Source organism: Lonchura striata, chromosome 1 (genome assembly GCF_046129695.1).
Source record: "Lonchura striata isolate bLonStr1 chromosome 1, bLonStr1.mat, whole genome shotgun sequence".
In the NCBI taxonomy this organism is placed as follows: domain Eukaryota; kingdom Metazoa; phylum Chordata; class Aves; order Passeriformes; family Estrildidae; genus Lonchura; species Lonchura striata.
The window spans coordinates 148,610,972-148,631,205 of record NC_134603.1 but is presented as its reverse complement, the minus strand read 5'-3'; positions in this window follow the sequence as shown (position 1 = coordinate 148,631,205).

Here is a 20,234-nt window from a genome sequence, read left to right as displayed (position 1 = left end):
TAGCCTTAAAAATTGTTAAGCTCACTTCTCACTTCATTTTACTCAGACATCAAACTTTGCTTGAAAATTTTGAAAGTTAAATAGAATACCTATTAGGAACACAAAGGTCTCTGCTATCCATCAATCTGATAGATTTGCAGGTCAGATGAGTGAATTACTTAATGGCTAATTAATAGTCCATAAACTACAGGTCTTGACCTTGGGGTCACCATGACAGAACTCCACACTATACCATATTATTAATTAAAACCATCAAATTATGTATTTAGTAATCAATTATTTAACATTATTAAGATCTCTAAAATGTATTGACATGATTTTTTATTTATTTACATGTCATTGGGCAGCAATACATTCTGACAGGCACACCACAAGCATTCCTAGTAAGCTTTGAACAGAGTTACTAGAACAGGATGTATAATTTTCCTTTATAGGTGCCTATTGTTTGTCTCCTTTTGGTTTTGTTTGGGGCAATACTTTGTAAGTGAGAATCTCCTCCAGAACTTTGCAAAAAAATTTAATTTAGAAATCTTTATTAAGTCATAAGCATGTCATAGGAAAAAAGTTAAGATCCTGCCTGCTTCTTTCATAAATTTCTGACTCTTAAAATCCTCATATTAAAACCAGTGACACTATGTACATCACTTTGCCTTTGCAGTGTCCTGGACCATATATTTAAGCTTATACCCAGGTGATCAACTATGCACATCCAGATATATACACACAAACCTAACCATTGCTATGTTCCAGTTACAGTCATTCCTAAAGCACAAATGATTCCTGTTTTCCTGTGGCACACAGATAATGACACAGGAAAGAAAATAAACAAACTAACCACTATCCCAAGAAGTGCAAAATGACAATCAAGTTTCAGCAAGAATCAGATTTTCAAAACTGTCACCTTGTAGGACAGAGGACAGTCACTTCACTAGTACCAGCTGGAAACAGAAAGAAAGGATGAGCTGAGGTGCTCCATGAACACATAAAAAACCTAGGATGAGGAGGAATTGTATCCAAAGCCCTGGAAACTCAAGAGACTGCTTAGTGATTAGTGCTCATCCTGCACCTTAGTGATTAGTGCTCATCCTGTCTCATAAGATAAACTCTTTAATTTCATTGCTGCTGCTCACTAGAAGCACATTCATGTGTCCAGATGCACTTGATTTGAATTGCCCTCAGAGGTACCTGTTCCTCTTCCCTAACATGGAAACTGAATTTCTTAACTTCTGGTGTGCTAAATCACACCTAAATCAGATGCCTTAAATAAACAGCACGGGTTACGTCCCTCCATGGACAATAAATTATCCAGACAAATGTATCACTGTAAATTATTTCAATATGATACATACATCTAATTGAGGGTGTATAGTTCCTAATTAATTAACTGGCATATTCATCTGCAATTAGCAAATAAGCTCTCAAATCTTGGCATGGGTACTGTAAATTGTATAAGGCATGGATGCATAATTACAATTGAGCATGTTATTTTTCATGATAGTTTCTTCAGGAAAACATATTCACTCTAACCTATATTCACCAATTGCTCTAACTCACCCAATACATTTTTTCAAAACAAGTATAGTGTTTAGAAGGCAATGGAAGGATTATTAAGGTTATATTAAAGACATACTTTGCTGGGACATCACTTTTATTAATAAGGTTAGCTGTTAGGTTTTAACTAGCTTTGGTCCAGAGTGGTACAAATCATTTTGTACCACCTACAACTGAAGATATAGTGCTCACGTCAGGACAAAAGGTGCTCCAAAAAGTGTTAAGCCAAGGGAAGTTTGCTTGGGAAATGGGACCATCTTCTTCCATGATGAGTGAAATATTTTGCAGTGCATACTCGTGTGACATAGAAGTGCATGTCCATATCAGTAGACACTGACAGAGTTTGCCTTGGGTCTCCTAACAGCTGACTTGCAAAAAAAAAAAAAAAAAATAAATAAATAAAATAAAAACTGCTAAAAACTGCTTGGCTTTTCTATTAATGGGCACAGAACTGGCTAAACTGCCTCTGAAGCAGAATTCTGAAGTCAAGCCTGCTATTATTTGAAATATGCATTCTCAGAAGAACTTTCCTATGCAGCCACCGTTTAAGCAAGGAACCATGTAAAGTTTTAGTGCCCAAACACAATGTCACCACTTCCACTCTGAGCTTCAATTATTGCTGTTTATCTCCATGACTGTGGGAGCCCACAACACACCACTTTGCCAAAATCACACTCGAGTACCATGCAACCAGTGGCACTAAAAAGACACCCAGTGCCATTAACATGCCATGCTGGATGTATGACCTGCAGAGCAAGCACTGCATCCAGAGCAAGAACCATTGCCTATGGAAACCACATTCCTTCCTGGCATCTCCAGGGCACAGGACTCACAGCATTTATAGTGAATATCTTAATGTATTATTATTATATTAAACATCTCAGGCACTTTCACTTACCTTTCAGAATTAAAGATTAATCAATTCCACAACTGTGGACATCTAAACAAAATGTATTGATCGCATTCATTTTTAAAAGCAAGACACTCTGTTGTATTTCAATATGTCATATTTTAAGGCGACCTTATTGATCACATTTTGAGAACTCTTGATATTCCATTGGAATTTAAGATACAGAGTAAGCGTAAGATTTTCATTATGATGATGTGCCCACGGAAACCACACTCTTTTGTATTGACATGCTTTTGTTTGCTTTGGGATCCACCCACTTCTCTTACTGTAAGCAGAGTCTCAACCTGAGAACCATTATCCATTTTAGTGTTTCTGCTGTTTTCCCTGGGACCACTCCTACATGCAAGGAGACAATCCTAAAAACTGGCAGTAGACTTGTATGAATTTCACATCTCACACAGTCTTATATTACAAGCCTGCAGAAACCAGGTGCATTTCTGGGAGACATTTTACCAAATTCAGTTACAACCTTTCACCTTTATAGCAGTTAAGTTTCTCAGAGCAAGACCAGAACCTTTATCTTCCTCTTTGCTACTTAATGTTGATCTAGCTGGTTAATGGAGGATAAATTCCATGGAGTGCCAACAGCTTATATATTCCAGATATGACAGTGAGGGTCTCATAGCACAGAAAGGTTAAGCAAGAAGGGGCACTGATCACATCTACATGATCAAACCAGCAGCCTGGAGGCATCAAGCAATGAATCAACAATCATTGGTTCAATTTTCAGAATGCACAGCTCTAAATGCTCAGCCTTGGAATGTTTATAAAGTAGCAAACAGAAAGCGAGTGTGTTCACAAGCACCAGACATATTCCTACATGGCTCCATTTTTTTGGGTGTGTATTTCTGGGTGCATGCACTGAAGTGGAGCCATAGTCCTACTGGTGTCCACAGAAGCCCAAATAATACATACACACAGAGAAAACATGCTGGAAATGTGCTACTCATATTCCCACATGAAACATGTTCACTGAAACAGGAATTCACTGGACAGGAAGTAATTAATAATTTCTGGATGCCACTCAGAACTGCTTCACAAAAGGATCCCAAAGAAGATGGCACATACCTTAAAACTGCTTATCTGTGCATGCAGTCCATGTGTTATTCTTCAGCATTGCCACTGGAGCCTCTTCCATAAGTAATAAATATGTTATGTAAATAAAAACACAAATAAATTCTAGTGCTCCAGGCAAAAAAGAGCTTATATTATAATATCGTAAATTCTGAAGACTGTAATTGCTACAGCCAATAACTTTTCAAAACAGAACTGTGCTGATAAATATGTGTGATAAGGCTGAGTAAGGCTTACTTAGTTTCAGAGTGGAGTAAATCAGTTGATTTAAGTCAATGTAATTATAGAAGGCAAGCAATAAGTGAAGTCCTCAAAAAGTCATCAGCTTTCTCCCAACACTTCTTTTAATCCTGAGAAAGAAAAATGTAAATGAAACCTGTACAAGAGACAAAGAAACAATTTACTCTGTGAGTTAGAATCAAAGAGTCATGGAATATACTGAGTTGGAAGAGACCCCTCAGGATCATTGAGTCCAACTCCTGGGTGTGTGCAGGACACCCCAAGAATCTCAAAACATACTAAACACCAACCTTTCTTTAAGCATCTTTACTCTATCTAATTTTAATACATCAATACTTTCCTTTTGCAAGAAATCACAGTCAGTGATTTCATATTTATAAAATACAGAGAAGAATAGAAATTATGGGCTTTACACTAGATCACTTCCTGAAATGTGGTGGTTTGAAAGACTAATTTAACATATCTACTACAAACACACACATTTTGTAAAACAAAACAAAAAACAGCCCTGTCTGCCTAGCTATAAGAGTTCCTCAAAATGCATTCTGGTCCAAAATAGAGTTGAAGCAAAATCAAGTGTTTTTTTCCAAAATCCCAGAGTGCTGACATTATGGTTCAATTTGTTTCTGTTTTAATGAAAGATGCAAATTGATTGAATCAATTTTTAAAAACAAAATTTAAAGTTCAGACTAACATCCATTTTTCTCAAACAATTTTGCTTGTTCTAAACACCAGTATTTCTTTTCCTGTATCTGTGTTCCACCAGTAGCAGCTGTTTGGTGCAATAAATGACCTTTATAAATCTTTAGGAGAGGTAGAACTGATAAAAAACAGTGACATTTCTCAGGTTGCATCCTGAAGCTTTTAATTTGATTTTCCTCTCAGACAATTTCCTCCACTATAATTACCTCTCTCAGTCTCTTAGGTGACCTCTTCTGCCATACCCTGAAAATTGTCTCCCTACATTCTACAGATCCTGTATTTTCTAAATTCTGATCCTAAAATGTCTATATTTTTATGATATCAATAATTCTCAAGATCACTTCATAGTGTACCTGGCAGGTGAACTCACTCTGGTGAAGTCCACTTAGCTCACAGAAAATATGACCCAACATGAATAATATAATATTTATTTTCCTTATTACTTATTTGATAACATCGGCCTTTTTATTGATGAAATCCCCACTATTTTCCCTTGAAGAGCCCTCATACCCAGACCCTGAAGTTTCTCCACTTTCTGCATCTCTATTTGTGTCCTCTGTTGTCATCCTCATTGCTATGACTCAATTTCCTATTTTCCATAGCACATTCTCACCCTCCCTTCCAGCTCAGCTGCACTTCAGACTCAGCTCTCTACAGCCTCTCTCTTTCAGTGTATCTCCTCCAAGCTCCCACATCCATGTTTCTTCTTCCTTTCAAAGCTTTCTTTCAAAGTCACATTTCTACTTTCATCTCCTCCTACACTCCTTAGCTCTGGCAAATCCATCCCCTCCACCACCTTTCATGTATATTCCTTACCTTGCGCCACCCAATTTGTTTGGAACAAACTCAATTATTTATCAAATTCTCTCGCTCTCCTTCTTCATCTGTGGAATAAAAACTTCACCTTTACTAGACATATAAACCACTCAGATTGGCATGAGTGCCATTCATGGACATCACATCTTATATCATGCAATTGATGTTTGGGAAAGTATCCATGGCCGATGTGGCCTTAAAGAAGGTAAATCACAAAGTCCTGTTTCAAGAAATCTTGATTTTCATAATAAAGCCATATCTAAGAAGTAATCAATTACCTCTGAGCATATGAATGGAGTCCCTCATAATCCCTGCAACATTTGCTTACACAGATAATTCTTATCAGATAACCCTTATCAGAGCTAAGCATTGTACCAAGTCATATTTTTAAAAATGGACATCTAATTCTCCGCAGAAATTTACTACTGAGGATCCAAAAAAATGCTTTTGATATGCCAAACTCATTGAACACACAATACTTGCTAGATTTCTTTAGCTTTCTGCAAGCATCCTGCCATGTGGTAATACCAAAGGTTGTCCTAAGGGTTTGACACTGGTTCAGAACTCAGGGCTTTGATTGCCATCCAGATTAAAAGCATTTTGTAACTATGCCAAATTAATAAAAAAGCCTCCTTGATACATTTCACCTACCCTTGCATTACCTGTCCATACCCATCTACACCAGAAGAACAATGTAATTTCAATGCTGAGATTCCAGAGAAAGTTCAAAAGATCTTTCACTCCACTTAAGAAGACTTATCTCTAGTACATGAACTCCATTAAATCAGTGTAAGAAACAACTCCTCTGCTGTAACCTAAGCCTGTCTATGCAGGTAGTGTTTTGTTTTCTACAAATCCTAATTGTAATCTTTGATTGTAGGTTCAATCTCTCTGCAAAATATGGGTCCAAATTGGCTTTTCCTACTGTTATGCTTTAACATTTCATGATTACTTAGCTCAGACTAAACTGTGGATTTTGCACAAGAGAACTTATACATTTTTAATTAAATCAAGAATGTATTCTAGAAGGTAAGTACTTGAATTACAATCTTTGTCTCTTAAGACACATCCCAGTATTTATTCTAAGAAAAGAAAACAAGTATATGAAAATGTAAATACATCAAAATATATTAAAGTGCTCTAACTACAAAAGGAAACAAAGGAGACTGCAAGTTAAGGAATAATAGGGTAACACCACTCAATCCTAAAACATATCTGCAGAGGAAATAAGTCTAAAGCCAATGTGGTTTATTGGTTTATTTTAAAGGGGGGAAGGAGGAGGGGAATGAAACAGATGTCAAAGGGACAGAAAATTCCACACCATAAAATCAGTCAAGATAAAAAGGTTAGCTGAATCTGGATGTGCCATGAAAAATCTAAAATATCTTTAGTTTGTGAGTGGATTAAATATCTAGATCACTAATGTAGACTGAGATTAGCAAAACTGTAAACCCCATAATTCTACAATGGTCTCATCCATGAAATTCCACAGAATTAATTGAAGCAACAGTAAGGCATTGCCAGAATTACAGCAAATCTCCTCCAAAACCAAAAGTTCAGATCTTATAGATCATCATCTGTATCTCAAACACATTCTTGAAATATCATAGGTAGACATCATCATGCCATCCAGTCAAATTCTTTCTCCTTTTCCAGGTGTAGTTTACAAATGGAATTACCTGAGTTGTGGCCCCATAATTTCCACAGAAAATCTTATCTAGAATCAAGCAGCTTCCTTCTATTCAGCAAAAATCCTCTGTAAAATATATAGCCAAAGATAATGCTAGCAACCTTGAGTGTTGGTAGTCTGGTATAACCCTTAGTCCATATAATGGAGAAACAGTGGCATGTTATCAGGATACTGCTCACAATTGTAGATACAAATCTACTTCAACTTCCAGCTTATTCCAAACACTCATTACCATACAAAATTGCAAATGTTATGTAGCTCCATGTGCACAGCAGATAATCTAATAATATTGTTAATGTGTTGATATTAATAATATTGGCGTATGGTCAGAAACACCTGGTGGAAAAAAAATCTCATGCTTTCCTTCTGATGGCAGCAGATAAAAGTCTACATTGGAACAGGGAGTATGACAACTTGAATGGAATGCTGATCTCCTTTTGTAGAGTGCCAAACTTATCTACCATCACCTCCAGAGTTTCACTAAATATCAGCCAGTCCCACTTCTAAGAGCACCTCTACCTCTTCTTGGAGAATTTGCTCTGGTTATGTTGCAGTCAACAGAAATCTATTAATTCTATTGTCATAAGCATAGCTTTTTCTAAGTCTCAGTAAATCAATATAATATTCAACTAATTTTGTTCATTCAGTAGGCTGTAGAGCCACTCTATATTTTATTGACTTTTAGAAAAATGCACTGGTACCAAAGATCTGAAATAGGCTTATATCTTAAATAATTACTGTTACAAATGACATATAATGACATCTCAAGAAGATGACACTTAGATTGAAGATGTCACTGTTTACTCATCAATTTAAAATGTGGGAGAACACTGGTTATTGAAGAAAAAGTTGCAGAAGACAAGGGGACAATACAGACTCCAGACAGTGATAAACATGTTTGTGTTGTATAGAATCATCTGTTGGCTGCTCCTAAATTGTCCTCTACATCATGGTTTAGTAGGCAGCAGCAACAATTTCTTTCATAACTCACAAACTACACTTTTAATACCTTCATTTGAAACGAGTTCATAAAAAATCCCTTAAACACATATCAAAGCTAATGATGGAGGAGCACAATAAATCAGCATTATGTGCTCAACTTTCACCAGCCCTACAAACCAGAGATTAGCACAGCTGAGCTTAACTTTGCCAAATTCTCCTCTGTTGACTGTCAGGGCTTGACTCAGCTGCCCAGACACAAGGATCTAATGCCACTGAAGATCCTTCAGGGATGCTGCAGCATCAGATGTGACACGGCAGAGGCACCTGAAGGACAGCCAGGACATCCTAAGGTATCCCAAAAGGCACTAGATATCTATGGCTGGGCAAATGAATGCCCCCGTGTGATTTTAGCAGTATGATGACTAGAAGAAAGCTCTTGGGACACAGTGTGAGCTGGCACAATCTACATTACACTCTTTTGTAGACTGAGCACAACCCATTCTTATTTCCTCACTGTTTCTAATGGGAGGTGGCTCCAGAACTTCACCTGCTCTGATACAAATATTGTTCATGCTGCCAGCCTTACTCACAGAAAGTTAAGCCCATTTTTAATGCAAACATCTTCCAGTTTTACCTGTGTTTTTCCTCCCTTTCTGAGTGTACAAAGACACACCACAGTGTTTGTTAGGCTAAACAACCCTAGGCTTTAACAGTGCTTTTTGGGATGACATTTATAGTCTATATCATTACTGGAAACACTGGGTCTGAGACTTTCTATTTGCCTTTTCTGCAGTCACTTGGGTGAATCACAGCCATCCTATTGTTAGCTACCAGACTCCAGACTTCCTACCCTCTTTGTCATTTTGTGTGGATGAGCTTCCAGATTACAGCAATTTCTTTTTGTTAACTCCTTTCATATAACAATGTTTTAATCATTTTTTTTCTCTTATCTTATATCTTTCATATATCTTATATCTCATATCTCATATCTCATATCTTATATCTTATATCATCTTATATCTGGTATCTTCTATACCCAACTAAGATACTTATATCACAACCCAGTATATCCTTTCTTTTATTAGACATGAGCTTTCACCTTCACTCTTAATCACTTTAAGTTCTCCATTCTTTAGCATAACTGAGGAAGTTCATTATTAGTTCAGAATTTACATCCTGGGCCAAAAAGGAAACAGCATTTCTTGCTGCTAAGAGGATATGAGAAAGAGAGAAGCAGGGAAAAGCATATGAAAAAGCTGATTATCTTCAGACAGACAACCTAATCCTTGTATGTAGAGAAAGATACTGGGTACTGCATGTTGATTGAGCAGAAAAGAATGTCCAAAGCAATGATAAGACTCAAAATTTACTGTGGCCTTGTGTGTACTACTGCTGAGATGGTGTGTACAAGGCAGTTCCAGACTCTTCTCAGTGGTATCCAAGAAAACAAGGAATACAAGCAAGAAATTACATTTATACATAAGAAAAAGCTTTTACCTTATAGGGATGACTGAACACTGTAATAGGTTGCCCAGAGAGGGTGTCGAGTCTCCATCCTTGGATGTATTCAAAATTCAACTTGACATGGTCCTGACCCTGCTTGGAGCAGGAGGGGCTGGACTAGACAAATTCCAGAGGTTCCTTCCAACCTCAATTTTTCTCTGATCCTCTATTATTGGGAAAGTAAATTGAAAGCTACACAGGACTAAATTTTTGGCCAAATTTTGCTACACAATAGAAATCTCATGGCCAGAGTTTCTTTAACTAGTGAAATCCTTACTTCTCAAAAGTCTGCATCTTTCACTTCCCCACTCTGCAAAACCTGTCTTTGGAAGGATCAAACCCATCTTGTTCTCTAAGTGCCCGTTTATTCATATGGCACAAACTCTGAAATGCGGATCTCAGAGACTGTGGCATGTAAGTGCAGCACGGACACATACACCTCACTCCTGAGCTGGGATTAGCCCTCACTGTCAGCTTGGAGGTGACCCTTCCTCAGGGAATCCTCAGTTTCCAGAGCTGCCTACTCCTGCCCTGCAGAACCCATCCAGTATCATCACTCTGAGCAGTGTTTGATTAAAGTCACTTTTCCTGCACAGGAAGCATTTAATTTCTTTCCTTTCCACATGGCCCAGTGCAAAACCCACTGGAGAAGAGTCCAGATAAATCAAATGGCCACTTAAGTCTCACTCATTGCAATCAAGAGAAGAGTAACACCTATAGGAAAGCACAAATTTGGCATTCACCCCGCCTAGTTTCACATGAGATTTCAGTCCAAGATGGGTCTGTAGGCTCCATCTGTGGCTAATGGGGCAGAGCAGGACTTCACAGGAGGATCCAGTTCTCTATTACAGGAAGCACAAGTCACCACCTGAAGAAGCTTCACCTTCCCCCTTCACTCCATCACATCGAAACAAGAATTTCAGGCAGCCAGTCAGGTGTGCTGGACCCCGTGGCATTCCCTCCACACCACCCTTGTCCACTTCCACATTCACATAGCCACTACTCCTTCTCCTCAGTCAATGTAAGTCCATGGAATTCGCTTCCACTATGTCTCCCGACTTAGTAAATCAAACCCATTGTAAGGCACAAAAGCAGAGGCTTTTCTAAATCCAAATAAATTACGTTCAATGTTTCAGGATTGCCTCCCAATCTGCTGGTGTATATAATGCATTTAAATGAAACGTATGCATATGAATGGTGATTGCTCCTTATTGAAACACACATCTCTAAACACCCTGTAATCTTGTTTCTTACCAGTGTCTCCCAGAAATTATTCCAGCATAAAAGGCTTTCTTCTACATCCTCACACCAGCTTTAAAGCCATAAAACACAAACTGTTATTCAAGCTTTTATACTGTCATTGTATTTATTATTTATTCCCTTTCCTTACACACACATTTATAAGTGTTTTGCAAATATATAAACGAAATTCTCGTTACTGGAATTTGGACAAAGACTAGGAAAACAAGCAATATATGAAAGACAGAAAAGAAAGTCTCTAATATTCTTGTCAAAAATTGGTAAATATTTAGAGACCTCATCTGATGCTTATTGCCTAGAATAGGAGACTTTTTCTTTCTGCAGTAATTTTTTTGCAGCCTGAATTACTTTCCCATCAGTCAGTCCCCCAGAACCATCTGATCTCTAAAATGAGCAAAGTAAATGAGTTCTCTTTTCTCTGCCTGTGTGTTATATGTTCAGAATCCGTGTCCTGAATGACTCAAAGAGGCATTTAAATCTGGACACATTGTCCCAAAAAATATATAAAAAGGCTTCCCAAGAAGATTTCTAGCATACCTGGGGATATATTTTTACTCATTCTCAACTACTGTCAATTTGCATTTCTTGCAATTTGCCTACTAAGAAGTAAATTTCACAATGAAAATGACTTTAAAAACCTAAACTTCATTTCCCAGATGACCGAGGTACTTCAGATTCAAATCACACTGAAAACCTCCTACCTGCCTAAATCCCTTCTGAAAACTGATTGCTTCATAGCTCTTTCCCAAAGAAACCTACACTCTCCCTGTTAATTTACAGATCTGACTATTTATTTTCTTTCAAGTAACAAGATGACATTTTTACCAGAAAGCAGAGATTTCATCACTAGGAAAATAAAATCATTTTCTAGAATGACAACATTTAAAATACACCAGTTGCAGTATGATTCGTGCATGAACGGGTGATGAAAGAAATGCATTTTTCCCTGCCAAAACTAACAGCTGTATTATTAAAAATATTGATAGGATGCTGCAAAAAATCCAGTCAGATTACTATTGTGAAAAAGTACCTCATCTGCTGCTTCTTTTTAATACAGTAGCAAATATACTGCCTGGTTTGGCTTCATGCCAAGATTAATTTTAAATTGGACCTCATGAAATATTTATGAGGTCCAATTTAATGGGATTGCTTTCTCTGGCATTAAGCCTGTGTGGATAGCATCTTAAACACTGATGTTTTTAACAGAACCTCAAGACACCCAAACAAAAAAAATCCTTGGGTATTAATAGGCTTATTAATAAATTGTTTAAGGCTGTGACAGTCTATGTTAGAAGTATTTTGACAGGCCCTTTGTAGTGAATCCTTACCTGCTTTTCTCTGAGCCTTCACTTTGCACCCTGTCAAACAAATGCTGCTTAGCATTTAGCTAAATGGTAAATTAGTTAGAAACAAGCTGAAGTAAGCCTGGGTAAAGAGCTAATCACCCTTAGGTAGGCTTCCTGGGGAACTGACAATGCTCAGAAAGCTACAGACACCACTCAGCTCCTCTGTGGCTTTCTTGACTCACTGAGACACCATTTACCTTTGGCTTCTAATTACATTTAATAGTTCAATAAAAACACTATATTGAGACACACATACTTACAAAAACCCTCAGTGTTTCGTACAAAGAAAACATGCTGAATAATTGATAAATCATTTTCCTTTCCTTTTTCAATTAAGAGCATGGGCCCAATCTCTAGAGCAAATTATTTCAACTGCATTTGAACCCATTTCTAAAGAGCTGCTTCACTGCTTCTCCTCAATGTTCACAGCAGACCTTCAGCAATCCAAGACCACGAATGGAGTGTAGTGGTAAAGCCAATACAGACCACAGCCAAATTTGTCCTCAGCCTGCTACTACTGGACAGCACCAGGGACGTGTGACCCCTGTTAAATGTGAAAACAATCCTGCTGAAACCAAATGAGCCCCTAAGTCTATGGATCAGCTCTGCAAGCTGCAACATGGGTCCTTGAGTACAGAACCAAGTGGGTAACAGAGCACAGAACCTCTCTCTTTCCTACAGAGAGCTTTGGGAGCCCTGACCAAACAGGAGCTTGTCTGGAGTGGAGGGGGGTTGTGTTCTGCACCACAAAACACAAAATCTATTCCTGTGTTTCCCAGGTCGACCCCTTTAGAAGGGCCACAGACAGCTCACATATCTTGGGAAAAAACAACTAACATGAGAGTCAGAAAAAAAGATTGTCCATCTGACCTGCTTGGTTTAACAAACCTTTCCAAAAAAAAAAAATAAAGGCTGCCCTCCAGGAAGGTAGAAAGTATCAGGTAAGAAGGAGTGAGTAGCACACAAGTGGAAAATTAAAGACTGGGGGGAGAAATCACGTCAAAGTTTGTGTTTGGATAACTAGAGGTCAGTAGCTAAAAGATATTCCTTTCCATGGGGTGCCCTCTGATTCTAGAACAATAATTTACAGTCACAGAGTGGGACAAGATATTGTAATACATGCCTCAGTTCCTTTGTACTGGAGCTAGATTTATCCCCATTTAAATCCTATATCCATACCACCAATACTGCTCTCAAGGAGCAGAAATTTGGCTTCACAGTTTGCCTTCCCAGGACCCAACATGCTCAAGAGTGAGAGCCCTTTAACAGAAATAAAGCTGTGCTACCAGGAGTTTGGAACTAAATATAAAAAGATAATGATCTAAATAATGAAACTACAAGGGAGTTTTAGGAAGGCAGATTGCAATTAGCCAACTGGAATTTAGCCAGGACACCACAGCTAACACCTCTGTGACCTTCAATCAACACTGTTTTAATATGCATGAAGTTGAGTTTATTTATCATTAATAAACTGAATGAAAATCCAATTGGAGCAAATACTCTGTTGGTTGATTTTCATCATTACAGAGCTGCTGGGATGATGAAATTCTTGGGGGGAATATTAGTGAATAGTCAGTTTTAAATGCATTCTGTCCCCTCTCCAATACTTCTGATGCTTGACAGCTGTTGGATGTGCACAGAAAATATTTTCACACTCATATCTGGGGTGTATAAGCAAAATACTTCTGCCTTCCTGGCAGAAACCCAACCTCCCAAATTCCCACTGAAGTCAGTGGGATGGATGAAGAATCTGTAGAAGGATACCTTGAATTCTCTTGCACAGAGACCACCTTAGGACTTGGTTTATTTTCTGCACCTTCCCACTTTATTAAGGCATAAAAGTGCCAGGTCAGAACAGCACAAAACCTTCTCATTTTGTTGTTCCTACACAGATCACCACCCCCAGCATTAAGGAAAAGCTAATCACAGAAAAGCCACGATTCACAGGCAGACCTTTCAAATGAAGGAATCCCACCTCACACAAAGCAGCTCTATGGAATAAAAACTTTGAACCAACTACCCCTGTTTAGAAGTGTTGATAGCAAGATTAATTATACTTCTGTTGAGAGGCAGAAGCTGCCACAATGATGTGTCACCAGCACTTACCGAGCAAGGATGTATTCATCACAAGTGACAAGACTGCAAAGAAGTGAAATTCTTCTTTAATATGTGTCTGTATGCTAATGCAGTTTGAAAACAAAGTTCTCAAAAGCTGGATGAGAAGAAAAAAGAGAAGAAAAAAAGAAAAGGAAGAAGAAAAAATGCTTTAGTCAAAGTAAATGACAGGAAGAAGTAAAGCAATTTAATTTTTTTACTCATTTTACAGACCTTTTGAGGTTTAATCTGCACAGCCATTAGGGATTTAAAGAGGACTGATGTTTAACTTGTTTGCCCATTTGACTTAAGACAAATCCATCTGACAACAACAAAGCACTTTCTTTGTCTTCACCACCACTTAATTTAAAGGGGACATGTTTACTAACAGCTTAATCTGTTTAATACAAATAGTCTTTTACATTCTTTAATCTTGTCCAAAAAAATAAGAAAAAAACAAAAACAAACCTTCAGAAACTATTTGGTCCCTTCCAAAGCCCAAAGCTGAACATTGTGGAACATGATGGCAATAAAATATCTTAGCTGTACATACACACTGAACAATTTAAATCTTCTTTATAAAAGCAGGAAAAATACATTATTTTAAAAGTGTCTGTTAAACACTATATGCTTTTTTTGTGAAAGATGCTGTTGATCTGCAGGAATTGTATGGCAAATGCACATATTTATTTCACAGCACTGCATGCACAAAACTTTAGTTAGCATTCATGAGGATTAATGTCAAAGAGCATAATCACCACAACATCTCTCAATGTCACACTATTTCTAAAAACTACTCAGGAGAGTTCAATGGCCTTTTTTTCAATGCACATATAGGCTTGAACTGCATATGGAATGCCTCTTTTTCTAGCATATTCTCTTCCATCACCACTGGTGTCACTTGGTTGTTTAATGCTAATAAAGATGGAAAATATCTTATTCTGTAGAAGTGTTAACCACCTGCTGGTCAGGTTTATTCTTTTCTGATTGAATTTTCTCATCTTTGCTGTTGATGTTAATCACAATTCTGTGGAAAAAGAAAAAAAAAGAGTAATGAGAATCTACAGATTCCAATAGTCTCAATTCTGGAACTGTCTGCTGTACCACCTCAAATAAACAATTCAGCCCCAAGCCAGCATAACATGTGGGCATATATTTAAGAAAAATCACTTATCATAGAGATGCACTTTATTGTCTCATTGCATTGAAACTTTGCCTTTCTTCTGCATTTCAGTTTCTCCATCTGCAAAATGCACTAAGAGCAATTCCAGCAAAAAGGTATTGCAAATACAAAGTAATATTCTTGTCACTTTGCCTGAGAATTTTGTTCAGGTAGTGTCAAACTATCCTGTACAGTGCCAAAGATTAAATTTTGTACTTTGCATTTAAAATTATTAGTCCACAGGGTTCAGAGCCTTGCAGAAGCTCTTTGCATTTCAAAAATTCTGGCAGCATCCATCTTTCCTCTTCTATAAATATGAAAGAGAAAATATATATTTGTAAAATGCATTCAGTGCTTAGCATTTTTTTAAAAGGGCAGTATCAAAATTGTGTACTGTTTTACTTTTCAGTGTTGCTTCAGGAATTAGTTATTAAAATAAAGCCTTTTATCTTTAGATTCAAAAAGGAATGTCTATTCTTCTATCAAAATACTCATAGTGACTACAGTCATGAGTAAATGCAGCCATACAAAAGCTAAGTGATCATTAGTCCTGGTTAAACAAGGAGCTCATGCAAGAAATGGGAACAAGCCAATAGTAAGCATTTATATAGGCCTTTTCACACAAAGGTTTAAAACATTTTAAAAAGAAAACAACAACAACAAAAAAAAGCAGCACTTGATTCCTGAATCTGTCTTCTGCTGTGTCTACTACACATCAATCTTCTCCAGAAAATGTTGGGTTTAAAATTTGCTTTGTTACACATATTTTCACTCTGCTTCTGTATCAGGTATGCTGAGTAAACTGCAATTTTATTCTATTTTATAATTTTATGCATGCTTTTGAAATCAGACAAATATTTGAATTTCACTGCAGAAGCTTCTATAAAACCCAATTACACCCCAACCTACAAAAGCAATCTTTGATAGCAAAAATAAAAACCATATTACGATATTTGTATTTTCACATTAATGGCAAAATAAAGAGCTGCTAGAAGGCAGTCTTTATCAGCCTAACAATTGTGCTATATTTTAAAAATACCATGGCCACAAAATAAGTTAGATTTTCAGAGGTTTATCTGAAAATTTCCCCTTAAATTATTATTTAAGATTTTATGTTTTTTTGGAAGAAAGCTTTCTTTTTATTTCATGTTTTTATAGCACTGTATCTTACCTGTCAAAATCTTAGAAATACTGAAAAAAAAGTCCTGACAATATTTTAATTAATATTGTGCTCATTGATTGATGGACACCTCTAGCTTGGTCTCAGAAGTCTTACAATTTTAATCAGAGACACAGCAGCTTTAAAAAACAAACCAAAACCTGCTGCCTCAAGGTATTTGTGAGAGCAGAACTGAGGGATCCACTTGGCTATAGGTGTAGAATGTGCATCCCAGCTTTGCTGACCTCTTTTGAAACCCTCACTGGGCTGTTTTTGAAAACATGAAGATACTAACTGAGAGGTTGTCTTTCTCTTTAGCTGCAGAAGTATACACAGGGGGTAATTAAATTGCAATTAACTTCTAACCACCTTGTCTCTCAACAAAGTGATTCTCTCCTGTGGGAAAGGAGAAAGTAAATGGGATTTGGAGGTGTGGTGTGCTTCCCTCCCTGCCTTCCCAGAGCTGAAGAATGCCTGCTCCAGCTGGAAAAATATAAACAGCTCTGGTGGATCACAAGAGTTTGGGCATCTTGCTGGGTTACTTGATGCCAGATATCTGATAATGCAGACACTCACTAATCCCCCACGTACATGGCATTATTGGAGTAAGACAGAGTATGAATGGTGTGCTGGTGAAGACAGGGACTTTAATTAACTTTACTTTGTGAGGATTTACAGTTTTAGACTCTGCAAGCGGTGCCTTCCTGCCTTTCTTCACACTTTCACACATATAAACAGTAAGAAAAACCTTGGATGTCCTTCTTTTTCAGAGGAAGGCCAAAAAAATTCCTTGGATGCAAACTCAGTTAAGGAAAAAAAACATAATAAAATAAAGAAAAAATGAGATTAAACACAGAGAATCCTACAGTATACAACTATCCCAAAGGCACAGGAGCAACCAGGCATTTTCAAACATGACCTCTCCCAAAGCCAGAGAAGTGCTGCATGTCACACTGAGAAATGGGGCATGTTTTATTGAGTTTTAATTAAGAATAATTACTTCAGCTGTGCAGGCAAAAGAACATACCAGAAGCATGTGCAGGTGAAATAAAACACCTTTTTGCTACAAATTTTTAGTGCAAGAATCTTCTATGCCTGCATTCTCACTGTAATGTCTCACCATTACCCAAAATCAGGTTTCTGCATGGCAAGAATAAGGATGGAATAATGGATAATAAGGAATAAGGAATAATGTCACCATAAGGAAAATCCCTCTTCTAGCCAGGGTACCCAAATCTGTGATGCATTTTGCTTTGTGATCCTTCAGTTTCATTTGAAATTATACAACCTGCAAGACAACCAGTAAATCCATTGTGGGAATGAAAAATTCTGCTTCTTTGAGAACACCCTGTCTTCTTCAGCTGTTACAGCACTTGGAAATTTTACGGACGTAATTTTCATTGCCTTTAGACTTCATATTATTTCTTTATTTAGCATTAAGAGTGAATATAGACAATTTATGGAGCAAAGACTCTCAATTTCTCTCTAATCTGTCCATATAAGAAAAATTAACCAACCCAACCCTGTGACATGTGAAAAGGATTAGGCATTTGGTGGGATTGTCTGGGATGGAATTTGAAAATTTCCACTTTCAGTGCATACCTCCTTGTGTCTAAATCCATTGCACATTCAAAATATCCTTATAAAATGTGTCTCACATATTCTTCTTATTTTTAAGGAGCTTTTCATTATTTTCAAAACCTTGTCAGTGTAGTCAGAAATTATCAGTATCAAGAGTTAGTGTAAAGATTATTCATTTATTCATGCCCTTTGCATCAAGAACCAGGTATCCCCTATGAGGCAAATGCTGTATGCTTAATTTACAGCAGCTGGTTCGAGCACCACAGTAGAACCAGGCAATTTGAGAACAAAGTTTCTTCACTGAAAAACAATGGAAAATCAAAAATGCAGCTTGTTATTAAAGCAAATGAAAGACAAATTACTTAAGACTATTTCTTGTACACTTATGTTTTTGCTAAAGGAGTCTGTCAGGACATAGGAGAGTATTTGCAAGTGCATTGAACAATGATAAAAATGGATGACAAAATAAACTTTGAACGCATCAGGGCTCACAGTCAGAGATTCACCATGAGCCTGGTGTGCAAGCCCAAAACAGTCACAAGGAAACTGAGGCCTTTCAGCTCCTGATTCTGTCTCTAAGGGAATGGCTGGTTGAAGATGTGTGCAGGAGAATATTTTAGTTAATTGTGCTCGCTGTAACTATCCATTGATACCAGAGAGAATTCCCCTTTCCCATGCCTATTGAAGAATGTGATGCCAAGGCATCCAGAATAAGGTATGGAATCCTTTTACAATTTTATAAGTAATTAAACATTGATTTATGGTAAGTTTTGTTCAATTGCAGTAAGAGCTGAGAAGGTATTGCAGAAAAGGTAAATTATTCATGTGAGTTCCTGGTTTTATTATAAAAATGCAGAAGAGGATCTGTAGAATCTAGACTGCAGAATCTTATTTCATTATCTCATGATCTTTTATTCATGTGATGAGCTAATCTTATTTTGATGCAACTCTCTAAATCTGGCACAGGAAAAAAATCCATTCAACTGTCTTGGTTGCCATTTGAACCCTTCCTACTCTGTTTCATAGCTCAATTTCTCCAGCCAGCCTTCACCTCTCATGATGCACCAGCTTGGCTCCATCTTACCTCACCCAGGACAATTCATGGCTCAAGGAAGATTAACTGGAGAGTTTTTCTCATGGAGCAAACTGGGAGGAAGAAATGCAAATATCACTAAAGCCTGCATAAGCATCTATTTGCTTTTAAAAATCCTGGTTCCTTGTAGCCGAGGAGAGAATTTTAATAGGTTATATTAGAGACAAAATATGAGTGTTTGATAAAATGCTAAAGTGGTATGCAAACACCTATAATCCAAAAGGCATTTCTTTTATCAAATGTGTACAGGACAACAATTGTCAGCAGATAACATTAGTAGCTAATATTTAATTAATGTCGGATTAAGTCAGGTCGTGTCACTCAAAGTTTAGGGTCAAATAATGTTATAAACTATCAGAGGTGATGAAGAGAGAGACACAGATCAAAAGACAAAAATAGTAGGATGTGAGGTACAAGAAGAATGCTGAAAAGAGGCACTGATATTAGGAATATGAAAATACACCACTGGCCTGATTCTCATTTGTATTATGGAGTCTTTATGCCTCTCTATTTGCTTAATGTGGCTTTGAATGAAAGAAAATTAAAAATCCATAACCCCACTGGACTTACTAGCACAACTTCATCTGCTTATTGCTGACAAGAATTTAAATCTTATTCTTCAATAAAATTATGTTTTCAACACTAGAACTGGTTAAATACAGAAAAAGGAAATAAAAAGGTAGTATTCATATTCCAAAATCTATTAAAAATAACTAGATTTCTAATTTTTTATTCTTCATTCATGCGTATTTACCTAAACTCATTTTCAGTTGCATGAATAGAGAATATTTCAAAGAATCATTCTTGATGTGAACACCCTTGGATGTGCATCAACAATTCAATGTAGTCTATTCAGAGAGCAAAACCATCATCAGGTAACCAATCCCATAGTACCAATATACACTATAAATACAACTTGTTGGACAAGTTCAGGTCAGGTTTTAGTTTGAGCTGTTTCAAACTGGAGTGATTTCAAATTTCTCGCAGAGAATTGCACTGGTTCTGTCATAGGTGTGTTTCAAAACAGCTTTTAGAAACCTAAACCCAAGTGAAAGAACAACCCTGCCACTTAATTGGAACTATCAGGTGCAGACAAACCAGACTCATATCT